Genomic DNA, 13,371 nt, shown 5'->3' with positions numbered 1-13,371 from the left:
TCTCAGACTATGAATCCCAAGGATAACATAGTGAAAAAGTAGAATTATGCATCCTAGTTCACTTATTGTCTTGTTATTTGTCGGGCAAATAACTTTTCATTTCCTTGGAATGTCAGCTGTTATCATTTTAGTGTCTGTAGAAGAAATTGCTCTTAACAATTTCTGCACCTGGATAGAACACTAACCAAAATTTTGTGACATAAAGTCCAACTACCTCATAAATTGAAATGTTAGTCAATGGATACAATTTGAAAATGCAGCCTCAAAGAAGGTTCAATATAATTAATATTCTTTTATTTCTTTTGAAAATTTTATAATCTTATGACTTCTGGTGGAGGTCATGTTTAACTGCTTTTCTCAAATGTCATGATCATTTTAGAATACTGCACAAATACCATTTTTGGTATCAGTTTTCTTCCACGAAACCATTTTCTCTAATAACCTGAAACCCCCTCTGAGGCACAATGTCTAACTTTCTTTAATTTTAACATGAAACTCAATTTTAATGGAAAGAGATAGCAAAGGACAGTTGGCATTCATACTCAGAAGATTTGTTCTAATTGATGTGTTCTTTTTCTTATCATCTATAGATTTGTAACTTAAAAGCAAAAAGAAAAAAAAAACCAACAATAACAATAACAAAAACACTAAAAATTTGCTGATAGAAAATACAGGAACATTTATTCCCTTACTTAGTGCTAAATGTGCCCCAGTTAGGATGGTACACAGTCCACTGGCGTGTGGAAACCATTTTCATTTGTCACTGTCAGTGGAGTCACATAGAATTGTAGGGAATTCTAAGGGTATATCTCAGCATGATTAAAACTGCCCTGATTTATCCTTTATCTGTGAGCAATAAGGCACTCTCAACTAAAAGCTCAAGGTTATTTCCTGCATTTAAAAATCAAGTTCAGGGAAAGAATGAGGCTATAATGCAACATTTGAAATACAAAATCCTGGCAACTAAGTAATATTTTTAAATCCAGTCCCAACACTTAATAAATACAAAAATGACTCTCAACACACACACACAGACACACACTTTGTATGTATATTTTAAATAAAGAGTGTTTAAACTAATAATTTAAGAGATAATTTCTTGTATACTAGGGTCCCCAACTAAGCCTAAGCATTCTTCTCTCTCCTTAGCCATGTCTGCCTGTCTGACCTCACCTGGAGCTCTGTAGGAATGGAATAGACAGGTATCTTTGTATAAAGGACACTGGGTCCCTGGGGAAGCATCCATCCTAAGGAAAGGGCTAGAGACTCAGAAGATTATAAAAAGAACAATACTTCAGGATTGAAAGCGAAGGGGTGATTTGAGTACAACATAGCATATTTCATCAAAATTGTCTCCTATTCAGCATCCCTTACTCCAAAAGGGTTTGAACTCCAGTCTTAAGGTGAAAGAGATTTTCAGTTAAAAAAAATTAATAAGTAATTTTGTAATTATCTCTGTGAATTATCAAGAGATCATGAACCCAAGGCAGTATTAGTTTGTAGCTTATGTTAAAAATTTAGCCCAAAGGAGAGAAGACTTTATTTGGAATTACTGCTGCTGAATATTCAAATATAGAACACACACAGTAGCTTAAACTATGGATTGAACCAATTTCCTTCTGGAGGAAAAAGGAAGGACAAGGCCTCATACTCCTGAAGACATCAGTGGTATCTCAGTGGGAGGTGGGAAGGGAAAAATGTCAGGTTCAATAAGCATATGTAGGAATTTGATCACTCAAACACAGAAACCACCAGAATGTTCATAAATAGGTGGGGGATTCCACTGGCACAACTGTGAGAACAAGAATTACTGTCTTGTTGCTACATCTGTGTACCTGTGTTCCCCTCCAAACTGACCTTTCATTTCAAAAGGATTCTTTGTTTTAATAAAAGATTCATCTCAGAATTATTTAGGACAGTGAGACTATGATTGTCTTTACCAAGAAGTTTGAATTAGAGACAATTTTTCCAGGACATACCTTTTATGAGTGAGGACATTTTGTGCTTTTGATTGCCATGGTAATCATCCATGGAGAAGGAGATTGGAAACTAGTGACTTCTACTTGAAGATTATGAGATTGAGTCAAAAGTAATTTTGTCAGAAGGATGGATACATGCACACACCCCTCTTCTCTTCTTATATATGAAAGTATACCAGATAATGAATGAGGCATCATTCTATAATTTAACTGATGAAGAAATCAACTGGTAATGGAAGAACTTTTTGCAGATATTCAATAAAAATGGCACACGAAAATAACTGCCTGATTATTATAATGTTGCCAATACAAAATATTAGAAATTTATGTATGTGTTTTCTGTTTGATATAATTTGGTAAGTTTCTCACTACAAATTTAAAAGGTTTTAGTGTTAAACTAGAAACTATTAAGTTCATCTGATTAGTGTTTTTTAAATTATCAGTGTGTTATTTCTCTTCTTGAAAGGAATTTTTGTGATCCTATTTAGTATGGTCCATTTAATGAAAATTTAAAAAATGAAGATATCATATAGCTTAAAAGAATGAAAAAATAACTAAAAGGTGGAAAAACCGGTCTAGAACATAGCACAGATGGATATTCAGTCCATTATTCATATATGTTGGGTTAAAACTATCATGTCGCTACTTATTTTTCATTTCTCCTATTTGTCTCATCCTTATTTTCTGACTTCTTTTGGATTAATCTCACTTTATTAAGTATGTTGGCTTTTTAATTCTACCCCTTGGATTAGTTTTTATTAATTCCTCTAGAGAATACAATAATACACAAACTTAATTTATAATAGTCTACAGTGAATTATATCATTTCACAAAGTAAGAAACTTAAAACAATATAATTCCATTGTTTCCCTCTCCTGCCCTTTGTGCTATCATTGTCACAGGTTTTACTTATAAAAATGTTATAAACTTCAAAATCCACAGATATTTTCCCTTAAACAGTTCATAGTCTTTTAGTCTTTTAAAAAGTATTTTATATATATATATATATATATATATATTCCCAAATATTTAACTTTCCATGTATCTCTGAATTAATGCTAATTATTTTGGGGTCCCAAAACACCATTATGATTCCCTAGTCAAAATGGGAGTTACAATTCTTATTTTTTTCCTTTTGAATATGTGTTTTTTTTTTTACCTCTGGCTACTTTTAAGATTTTCTTATTTACTTCTTTGTTTTTTTCTAATGTTTGGTTTTTCAGCAGTTTTATTATGATGTTCCTAGGTGTGTTTTCTTTTTTGAATCTGTGGGTTGATGTCTTACCGATTCTGAAAAATTCTCCAAACATAATTTATTCATATGTTTTGTTTGCACCATCATTCCCTCTCTCCTTCAATGTGTGTGTGTGTGTTTACATATGCAGTTGGCACCACATATTCATAGATTCTGCATCCATATATTCAACAAACTGCAGATCAAAAGTATTTGGAAAAAATTGCAACTGCATTGAACATGTGCAGAATTTTTCTTGTTATTATCCCCTAAACAATATAGAACAACTATTTACATAACATTTACACTGTATTAGGTAGTATACATAACCTAGAGATGATTTAAAGTAAATGGGAGAATATGTGTAGGTTATATGCAAATACGACACCATCTGATATCAGGGACTGGAGCATCTGTAGATTCTGGTATCCGTGGGAGGTCTAATTCCCCACGGATGCTGAGGGACAACTATATATGTAAAATATGTGTTTGTGTATGTTGGTGCTTCTGTTTGGATAATTTCTACTGACATATCTGACTTTACTGTTTTTTTTTTCTTCTGCTTTATTCTTTTGGCTGTTGACCCCATCAAATAAATTATTCATAATATTAACATATATTGTATTTTTCAGTTTCAGAAATTTTCATTTGTTTCCTTTTTAAGCTTTCTATTTCTCCACTGAAATTATATTTCCACCCATTATATCTACTTTTTATCTTTTTTCTGGAAGATATTTATAATAGTTATTTTTTTATTATTGTATCTTTCTTTTTATTTTTTTTTAAATTTCAGCATATTATGGAAGTACAAATGTTTAGGTTACATACAGTGCTTTTGCCCCACCCAGGTCAGAGCTTCTAGCGTGTCCATCCCCCAGATAGTGCGCACCACACCCATTAGGTGTGTGTATATACCTATCTCCTCCTCCCCCTTCCCACCTGCCCAACACCCGATGAATAGTTATTATTTTTATTTTTGAATTCCTGCATCTGCATTTTCTATGAGTCTGCTTAAGTGAACAGTTTTTTTCTTTTTATTAATGGTATTTTCCTGCTTTTGCCTATATGATAATTCTTATGTAGGATATTGTGTACAAAAAAGTACAGATTGAAATAAATAAATATTTAGCTCCAGAAAGTGCACACTGTTTTCTCAGTCAGGGGTTGGAGTTGATCTCTTCTAATCATGCATTAAGCTGGGTGAGGATGGGCTGTAGCTCTATTTAATTTCAGTTCATCACTGGTTTCAAATGCTATCAGGGCAACAAATGAAGACAGAATAATGGCCAACAAACATATGAAAAAATTCTCAACATCTCTAATCATCAGAGAAATGCAAATCAAAACTGCAATGAGATATCACTTATCTCCAATAAGAATGGCCTTTATCAAAAAATCCCCAAACAATAAATGTTGGCGTGGATGTGGAGAGACAGGAATACTCCTACACTGCTGGTGGGACTGCAAACTGGTTCAGCTTCTGTGGAAAGCAATATGGAGATACCTTAAAGTGATACAAGTGAATCTACTATTTGATCCAGCAATTCCACTACTGGGCATCTACCCAAAAGATCAAATGACACTCTACAAATGGGACACCTGCACTGGAATGTTTATAGCAGCACAGTTCACAATCACAAAGCTGTGGAAACAACCCAGGTGCCCATCAATACATGAGTGGATTAATAAAATGTGGTATATGTATACCATGGAGTACTATTTAGCTTTAAGAAACAGTGGTGATATAGCACCTCATGTATTTTCCTGGATAGAGCTGGAACCTATTCTACTAAGTGAAGTATCTCAAGAATGGAAAAACAAGCACCACATGTACTCACCAGCAAATTGGTATTAATGGATCAACACTTCAGTGGACATATAGGGATAACATTTATGGGGTGTCAGGCGGGTGGGAGGGGGTGGAGGGGATGGGTATATACAAACATAATGAGTGAGTGTGCAACATTTGGGGGATGGTCATGCTTGAAGCTGTGACTCGGGAGGGGGCATGGGTAATATATGCCACCTCAACATTTGTATCCCCATAAGATGCTGAAATAAAAAAAAAAAGGAAAAAAAGGAAATAAAACATTTTATAAAAAGGCTTGGGTTTTAAAAACTTTGAGACTATACTTAGCTTTTCTGCCCAGCCTGCAGTATTCTGTGTTGCAGAATACAGTCGTTGGTATGCTGGCAAATGATTTATGGTCCATCCTAAAAAGAAAGTCTGATTTGCAGCATTTGCTGATTTCTATAGTATAAATACTCCCACAATGGGAAATTTTGATCTACTAGCATGTTACTGAATGCAGACTTGGGAAGAGATTTAGTAATTGGTTCTCATGCACTGGTATGGGCTGGTTCCAGCAACCACTGGAGATTTCTTTTTGCTTTACAGGTTTCTACAAGCAGCCGCACACTCAATAAAAATCCCTTGGGGGAAATGATGGGCAATGCAAGCTAGTTCTGTCTAGGGCTTCTCCTGATTCTTATCTATAACATCAGATTGCTGCCAATTGTCCCTGTGTGTGGCTTACTCCTCAGCCTCCCTGACTCCCAGGGGTGAAAGAACCTTCCAGACTGTGCTTGCCTAGGAAGGGATTGTCCTTCTCTGGATTTTGGTCATTTAGATGTCTCTGCTTCCTTATCTCCTCTAATGGATTTTTAAAAATATGATTTGTAACCTAATGTTTTCTCAGTTAAATTTGTATATTACAGCCCCATTATTTCTTTTTAATGATAACAATGTATCTGATGGAAACTTTAGCACATTGGCCTATTTTTTGCTCTTTCTGGTAGTCAAGTGAGCTTGATATGGATTTGATAAAATGAACACTTAAATTTTCATTCATTCACCATTTATCCATTTTCCAAATATATAATAATTAAGCCCCTGCATATGTATATTCATTATTAGGAGATGTGTAGAAATTAGAGCCATGAACTCTATTTCATAACTGAGCTTAAACACACCATGCAGTGAAACAAAAGAAACTGAATGAAAGATAGCATAGGTTTGATCAGAAACAAGGTACTTGTCTTTATAAAAGCATATATTTTAAATTTTATTTCAGAGTATTACAGGGGTACAAAGGTTTTAGTTACATAAATTGCTTTTGTACAGTTGAGTCAAAGTCATAAGTGTGCCCATCACCCAGATAGTGTGCATTGTACCCATTAGGTGTGAATTTACCCGTCCCCTCCTCCCTGCTCCCACCTGCTTGGTTTCCAATGAGTTTTATTTCCGTATGTGTACGTACGTGTTGATCGATTAGTCCCAATTTAATAATAGGTACATGTGGTGTTTGTTGAATTGAAAAATTAAATTTATACATGTACACAGTTTAAAGATAAATGGGAATTTTATCATACAAAGCCTTCTGTGAAAAATAGAAGTGATCGCGCTGTTACCTTGACTTCCTGCTCCCCAGAGACAATTACTTTTAACTCTTATTGATTATCCTTTACTTATTTATTTCCATTTCTCTAAAGAACATGCTTCTATTGTTACGTCTTGATCTTCCACTTTTAGAATTTACGTATTATCTTTCCACTTGAAGATTTGTTCTTTTTTGTTTTCCTGTTCACTACCATTTATGTTTATTTCCTTGTATTTTTTTAGTATCCTTTTTAAAAAAAATCCAGTATATCTTTGTCTTTCAATGAGAGTTTGATGTATTTATACTCATTGCAATAACAAATATATTTGATTTATATCTATTACTTTATTTTGATCTTTTATTGTTATACATTTTCTGTTACTCTCCCCTTCCTCACTTCTTGCCTCTTTTTGGATTGAGTTTTTGTTTTTCTCAAGCTATTTTTTTTTTTTATCCCTCCTCTGCTAGCTTGGAAGTTGTAAAATCTGTGACACAGATAATGCTATGCATTCAAGTCCCATCTTACGTTCCTCTTTCTGGATGCACAGAAACACTGTATTTCTTTCTCTCTCTTAGAGTTACATTGAAGAGTTTTAGGCCCATAAACTGGCAAATGAAATCGCTGTGTAGGCTGCTTGCTGTGAATGTCTCTCTGGTGCTGCGGGGGTGAGAAGGGTGCAGGTCCACGTGCTCTCCCTTCTTGCTTCCTCGCCATGCCTTAAAAAATTGAGGAAATCAAGGACTTTCTGCTCACAGGCCATTTTGTCAAGATCAAGAAAGATAAAGATGACGCGAAGTTTAAAGTTCCATGCAGCAGATACTTTTATACCTTGGTCATCACAGACAAGGAGAAGGCAGAGAAACTGAAGTAGTCTCTGCCCCCTGGTTTGGCAGTGAAGGAGCTGAAATGAGCGAGACACGCTGATTTGAATTGTTTTAAATTTTTAAAAATTAAAATATTAGCTGTCTATTTTTTAGAAGTTACTCTAGATATTTTAAAACAAATACTAAAACAACTCTAGAATCAATATTTCTCACCTCCACACACACAAAAAAATTCAATGAACTTTGTTCTAATTCCATTCTTCTCCCCTGCTCCCCCACCCCAGCTCAAATGTTGCTGTAATCCAATATTTTAGTTTTAGCTTTCTCTTTGGTCAACCAAGTTAATTTTGTTATTATTTTCTTATATAGTCAATGTTTGTTTAGATCATTTTTCTTTTTCCCAAATCTTCCACCTCGTGTAGTAGTTAATTTTATGTGTCAACTTGACTGAGCCACAGGGTGCCAAGATATGTGGTCAAGCATTATTCTGGGTGTTTCTCTGAGAGTGATTTTGGACAAGCACATTTAAATTGGTGGACTGAGTAAAGCAGATTGTCCTCCTAATGTGAGTGAGCCTCACCTTATCAGTTGAAGGCCTGAATAGAACAAAAAGTCTGACCATTCCTCAAGAAAGAGGAATTCTGCCAGACTGCTTTTGAATTGAGTCGTTGGTTTTTCCATGCCTTTGAACTTGAGCTGAAACATCAGTTCTTTCTAGGTTTCCAGCTTGGGGGGCTTTTGGGCTGGAACTACATCATTGGCTCTCCTGGTGGTTTTCAGGCTCCATAGTCACCTGGGCCAATTTGTTATGCTGAGTCTCTCTCTTTCTCTTCTTCTCTGTCTCCATAGAGATATGTAGTGATGCTTAATTTTAGGTGTCAACTTGACTGATTTAAGGGGTACCTGTATAGCTGGTAAAGCATTATTTCTGGGTGTGTCTGTGAGAGTATCTCCATAGGAGATTGACATGTGAGATGCTGTACTGAGTCAGAAAGATCTACCCTTCCTTCCATGTGGGAAGACACCATTCGTTTGGCTGGGGGCCTAGATAGAAAAAAAAAGGCAGAGGAAAGGTGAATTCTCTCTCTCTCTCTCTTCCCACCTCCACCCCACCCCTTCATTTTTTTGAAGAGAATTTTCAATTGCTTCTGCTAAATGTCTTTGGCCATGTTAAATTAAATTACTATCTTAAGGGTATCCCCCAACCTGCCAGAGATTACACAGATAGGATAAATATGGGCACAGAATCTTGTGAGAGAAGTCTTTGCATTTATGAATTTCCAGGGAATATTTTATACCTTTCTATTCATCTCCAAGATAGATAGACAAGTTCCCTTGCTGTCTTTTTCTGCATAGAATGTTTATTTCTTGTTTATCCTATACAAATGGAAAACCCTTTAGTGCCCCAGTTTTATTTCTGGCTCTCTTATTAGAATGATCACCTTGAAGAGATACTGGGTTTTATTTTCTTTTTTCTAGAGCTCATATTATCCTTCAAAACAGAAGTGCAAGGCCTCCATGTTTCAGCAGATACTGTCAAGGAGAAGTCTGGCTTTGGCATGTTCCTACATCCTGGAGTTCCTGCCTTCAGTTAATTTTTTGTCTTTGCTAGCTCAGTGACTTGTTTAAAACTCTTTTAAAATACTTTCTCAGCTTTTAAATTCAATTTGTTTTCATATGTTCTTAGGCATATTGTTCAGTCTCTGCAAGATGCCAGGTAAATGATGATGGAAATTTCTCATCAAAGCTGGTCACAGAACACATAATTTTCCATGACTAATTATATTTTGCAAAATCATTTTCTTTGATCAAAAAATGGGCAATTTTTATTGTCCATGATATTGTGATCCAGCAGAATAAATACTTAGAGAAAGTACTTCTGAGAGTGATTGGAAAGGACATTTGACAAATTGTAACTTATAAGTATGTTATTTCTGTGTTTATTTGGCAAGAAAATAAACATTTTTCCTTTATTTTCTTTTGATCATTAACTAACACATTTAGTCTTTATGACGATCCCTATATAAATGAGGTAGATATTTTGTTACATGATAATTATGATGCTGTTGGTGATATTAATGCTGATTTTATTTAGGTCTTTAATCCTTTGAAACTTGTTGACTACATATTTTTTCTGGCATATTTAGGCTTCATAACTAACAGGGTTACCCAATGCAAATGGACAAATAATTATTTTATAGTTAAAGTGTTGTATCTGGTACATTCAGGTTCTTTAGTGTCTCTAATTTGCACTAGAGTTTTCCAATTGTGGATAATGATACCAGAATGAATCTCAGGGTATATAGATCTCAGTCTCTGATCTACTACGGAAGTAAATTACTTTAACTTTCAATATTTCAGCTATAAAATACTAACATTGCATTTTTTTCTAAGGTATGTTTTTCATTGAAATAAAACTTTCAATTATGTTAAAATTTACATTGTTCATGTATAACTTGAATAAAAGAAAAATTAATAGATAAAGAAAAAATGGTTTATTAATCTTCTAATACAATATCTAAAATTTCTAATATTTTATTTATTTATTTATTTTTATTTTGGCATATTATGGGGGTACAAATTTTAAGGTTTCAAAAAATGCCCTTTCCCCCCACTCCCCACAAGTCTGAGTCTCCAGCATGACCATCCCCCAGATGGTGCACATCTCACTCATTATGTATGTATATACCCGCCCCCCTCCCCCTCCCACCTGCCCAATACCCTATTACTGTAGTACCTATGTGTCCATTTAGGTGCTGCTCAGTTAATACCAGTTTGCTGGTACCAGTTTGCTGGTATATGTGGTGTTTGTTTTTCCATTCTTGGGATACTTCACTTTAAAATTTCTAATATTTTAATCTAGGTTGTTTTTCTGTCATTTCTGATCAAAAAAAATATTTTACTGGTAACTCAGTCTGTTCAGTCTTGATAGCTCTTATTTGCTGCTGAGAACAAAATAAAAAGTAATGTCTTTAAATAAAAAATATTTGGTTCATAGTAATGGTGTTAATTCATATGGTAGAAGTTTTTGACATCCTGCCAATTTCTAATGGCAAATGTAAAGTTGTCTGGAGGAATGGAAATGGGCAGATACAGAAGGCATGGTCTTCAAGTATGTGGTAACACAAAGCTAAGAAAATTTGATGCAGTGAATATTCAGTTCTGGGTTCAAAAATATCTTGCTTGACTAATTATGAGCTAAATCCAGTAATATGAAAACTATAGGCAATAAAACTAAATTAATACATTTAGGCTGAATAATTCAACCTGATAAGTATATTTTTGAGGAGTATTGAGCCTGCAATGATTAAGGCATGAAAAGGGGGATTTTAATTGACAAAGTGATTTGTTTTCTAAAGTCAATAATGATACACGATCTAATGGTCTAATAATAACCTGGGATTCAGATCACGGGACCTACTCTGGTCCCTTTTTCCTGTCTCTGTGTACAGTTCCTCCCACAGCTGACTTAGTCCATTCTGCATGCTAAGTCATAAGAGGTCCAATTACTTCTCATAAGGGAAGTGAAACGTGATACTCGGATTGGACTAATGTATCCTATTAAAATGATTAGAGAAGCTGGGAATATTTAGCCTGGAGAAGCACATGAATTGTATAAAAATTTATCTTAATTGCTTATTTCTTCTCACTTCTGTTACATCTTCTTATTGCTGAATTGTCACAGAAGTCAGTTCTTTGTCATTCTTTCTTTTCCATATATCCTAACTCCATTGGCCATTGCATCTAATCTCATAACTCCCAATATCATCTATATACTGGCAAATTCCACATATATCCCTAGCTCTTACCTCTCCTAGGAGCTCTAGCATCTCATATTCAACGATTTACTTGACATGTTCATGTGGATGCATATTAAATGTTTCAAACATAATAATAAAACTCCTTTTCTGACTTCCCTCATCCCATTTTTCACTTCTTATGCATTCTTCCCCATCTAAAGTAGTGACAACTCTATCCATCACTTGGTTAAGTCAAAACTATTGGAGTCACACTTGACTTCATTACTTCCCTATGATCATTGCAAAGGAGGCACAATCCCTTACAGATGTGTGTGGATAAGATGGAGGAAATGCATAGATTCATCTCAGCACATCCATGGGAAGCCTTAGAAAGTCTGTGTTCGGAGGAGACGTTTGACAGTGAAGATTCATCACTAGGCGTGCCTTTCAAAAAGAGCACCTGTGGTTCTGGACACCTGCTACTCATGTCAGGTCTGTGGATGAGGGAGAGAAAGGCACGATGAAAGTTACATTCTAAAATGGGTAGCCTCCTCCAGGGGAGGTTGGTTTGAGATTTTTGAGAGTCTGACTCTATGAATACAGTTAAGTGTTGGCAACTGTGAGGCACACAGTAATTCCTGTTTTGGGTGACAGTGAAAACAAAGCTTTTAATGATGGTTTCACCCACAGTTCGCAATGCAAAACCCAACACCTGTGACTGCTCAGTCTTCTGTTATTATGGAAGTAATTATACTATTCATGGAACACAATAATCTGCAAAATTTTTAGAAGAAAAAGAACAAATTCTGCCTCTATTGGTTCAATATCTAGAGCAAAATTCAACATCTTTGCTGTTCTTCAGGAAAAACAAAGCTAAGAGTAAAAAGGCAGTGACAACTAAAATAAGCAGAAGATGGCCATGGATCTCATTGAATATATTTATGTTTAATGTTCTCTCTCATTTGTCTTTTGTTTAGAGACAGTGCATTTTAAAAGCTGGTTTTTAACCTACTATAATTATTTATTGCTCACTGCATAGAAACATCATTCATTTCCCATATACTGACAGTGCCCTTGTGTGGTACACTGTAATCAATGGAACAAAATTGGGGTTTTCATTTGCCCTGAAATTTAGTATTTAGGACCCACTGGAATACAGGATGTATCCCAATTTGCTTGGATCTAATATAAATGGCTAGATATCAAGCAAAGGAACACAGGTACAAATTTTTTTCCGTTACTTATATTAAGAACACTAAGCGCTTTACATATACTATATCATTAATCCTCAACAATAACCTTAAGTAGATATTACTGTTCAAATTTATAGATGAGGACAATGGGTTTTATAGAAGTTTCAATAATTTGCTTGAGGGCACACAGCAAATAAGTGGCAGAGCCTGGAATTTGAACCCAAGTCTTTTCATTTTTCAAAGCTTCCCTTCCCACCAAAAGGAAAGAATAAAAGAAAGGGTCTTGAAGACCCACAGGAAGGCTGAATTGCTTTCCTTTCTAGGGGGCATGGAGTGCCATTTATCAACATGGAAAAGTGCTTTGGGGTTATGTTTCTCTGGCTTTTAAAGTCAAAGTTCTTCTTGCCTTTTTATTGTCAAAAGGGTCCATTAGGTAAGGGAGAATAACAAAGTTAATAGGTAGTCATTGCCATGTTAGTTGTGATTTTATAATAATATATTAAAAAAGAAATATAGGTAACTGGCAAAGTAAAAAAAATGTTTTATTTGTGTCTTTCTGCCTGTGTATATAATACATTGTATTATCTTTGTGGGCTGTGAATAGAGAAATAGTTAAGTGCATTTTTGGTATTAATGCTTAAGGAATTACATAAGAGCCAGATGCCAAGATGTAAAAGCTTAGGCCAAAAAGGACTATATTTAAGTTTTATAACATGCTGACTGTCACACTAGAAAAAATATTTTTCCCCTAGGACCATAGTGTTTTATTGAAAGAAACAATCCCTTCTGATTTGTTAGTTTTCATAGTTTTCTGCACGAGTTATATGCAACGCCATGTCTTTAGAATCAAGTTGTCAATATTAATTGTATCATTAAGAACATCAACAAGTAAGATTTTCACAAACGAACTGCAGGATTTTGCTTCACAAGGCCCCGAGCTCAAAACTAGCCTGAGTTAAATACAACTCACATGGTAGTCAATGTGATAATGATTAGGAATCATTCATTCAGAACCAGGAC

At 34.9% G+C, this 13,371-nt stretch overlaps 1 pseudogene; it reads left to right on the top strand.

Annotated features, from left to right (window-relative positions):
* The first annotated feature begins 7,306 nt into the window (after positions 1–7,306).
* Positions 7,307–7,504, top strand: LOC105878405 (large ribosomal subunit protein eL38 pseudogene; annotated as a pseudogene).
* The last annotated feature ends 5,867 nt before the right edge of the window (positions 7,505–13,371 follow it).

This window comes from Microcebus murinus, chromosome 11 (assembly GCF_040939455.1).
Source record: "Microcebus murinus isolate Inina chromosome 11, M.murinus_Inina_mat1.0, whole genome shotgun sequence".
Classification (NCBI taxonomy): domain Eukaryota; kingdom Metazoa; phylum Chordata; class Mammalia; order Primates; family Cheirogaleidae; genus Microcebus; species Microcebus murinus.
The sequence above is the reverse complement of the archived record's forward strand: the minus strand, read 5'-3'. Positions and strand labels throughout refer to the sequence as shown.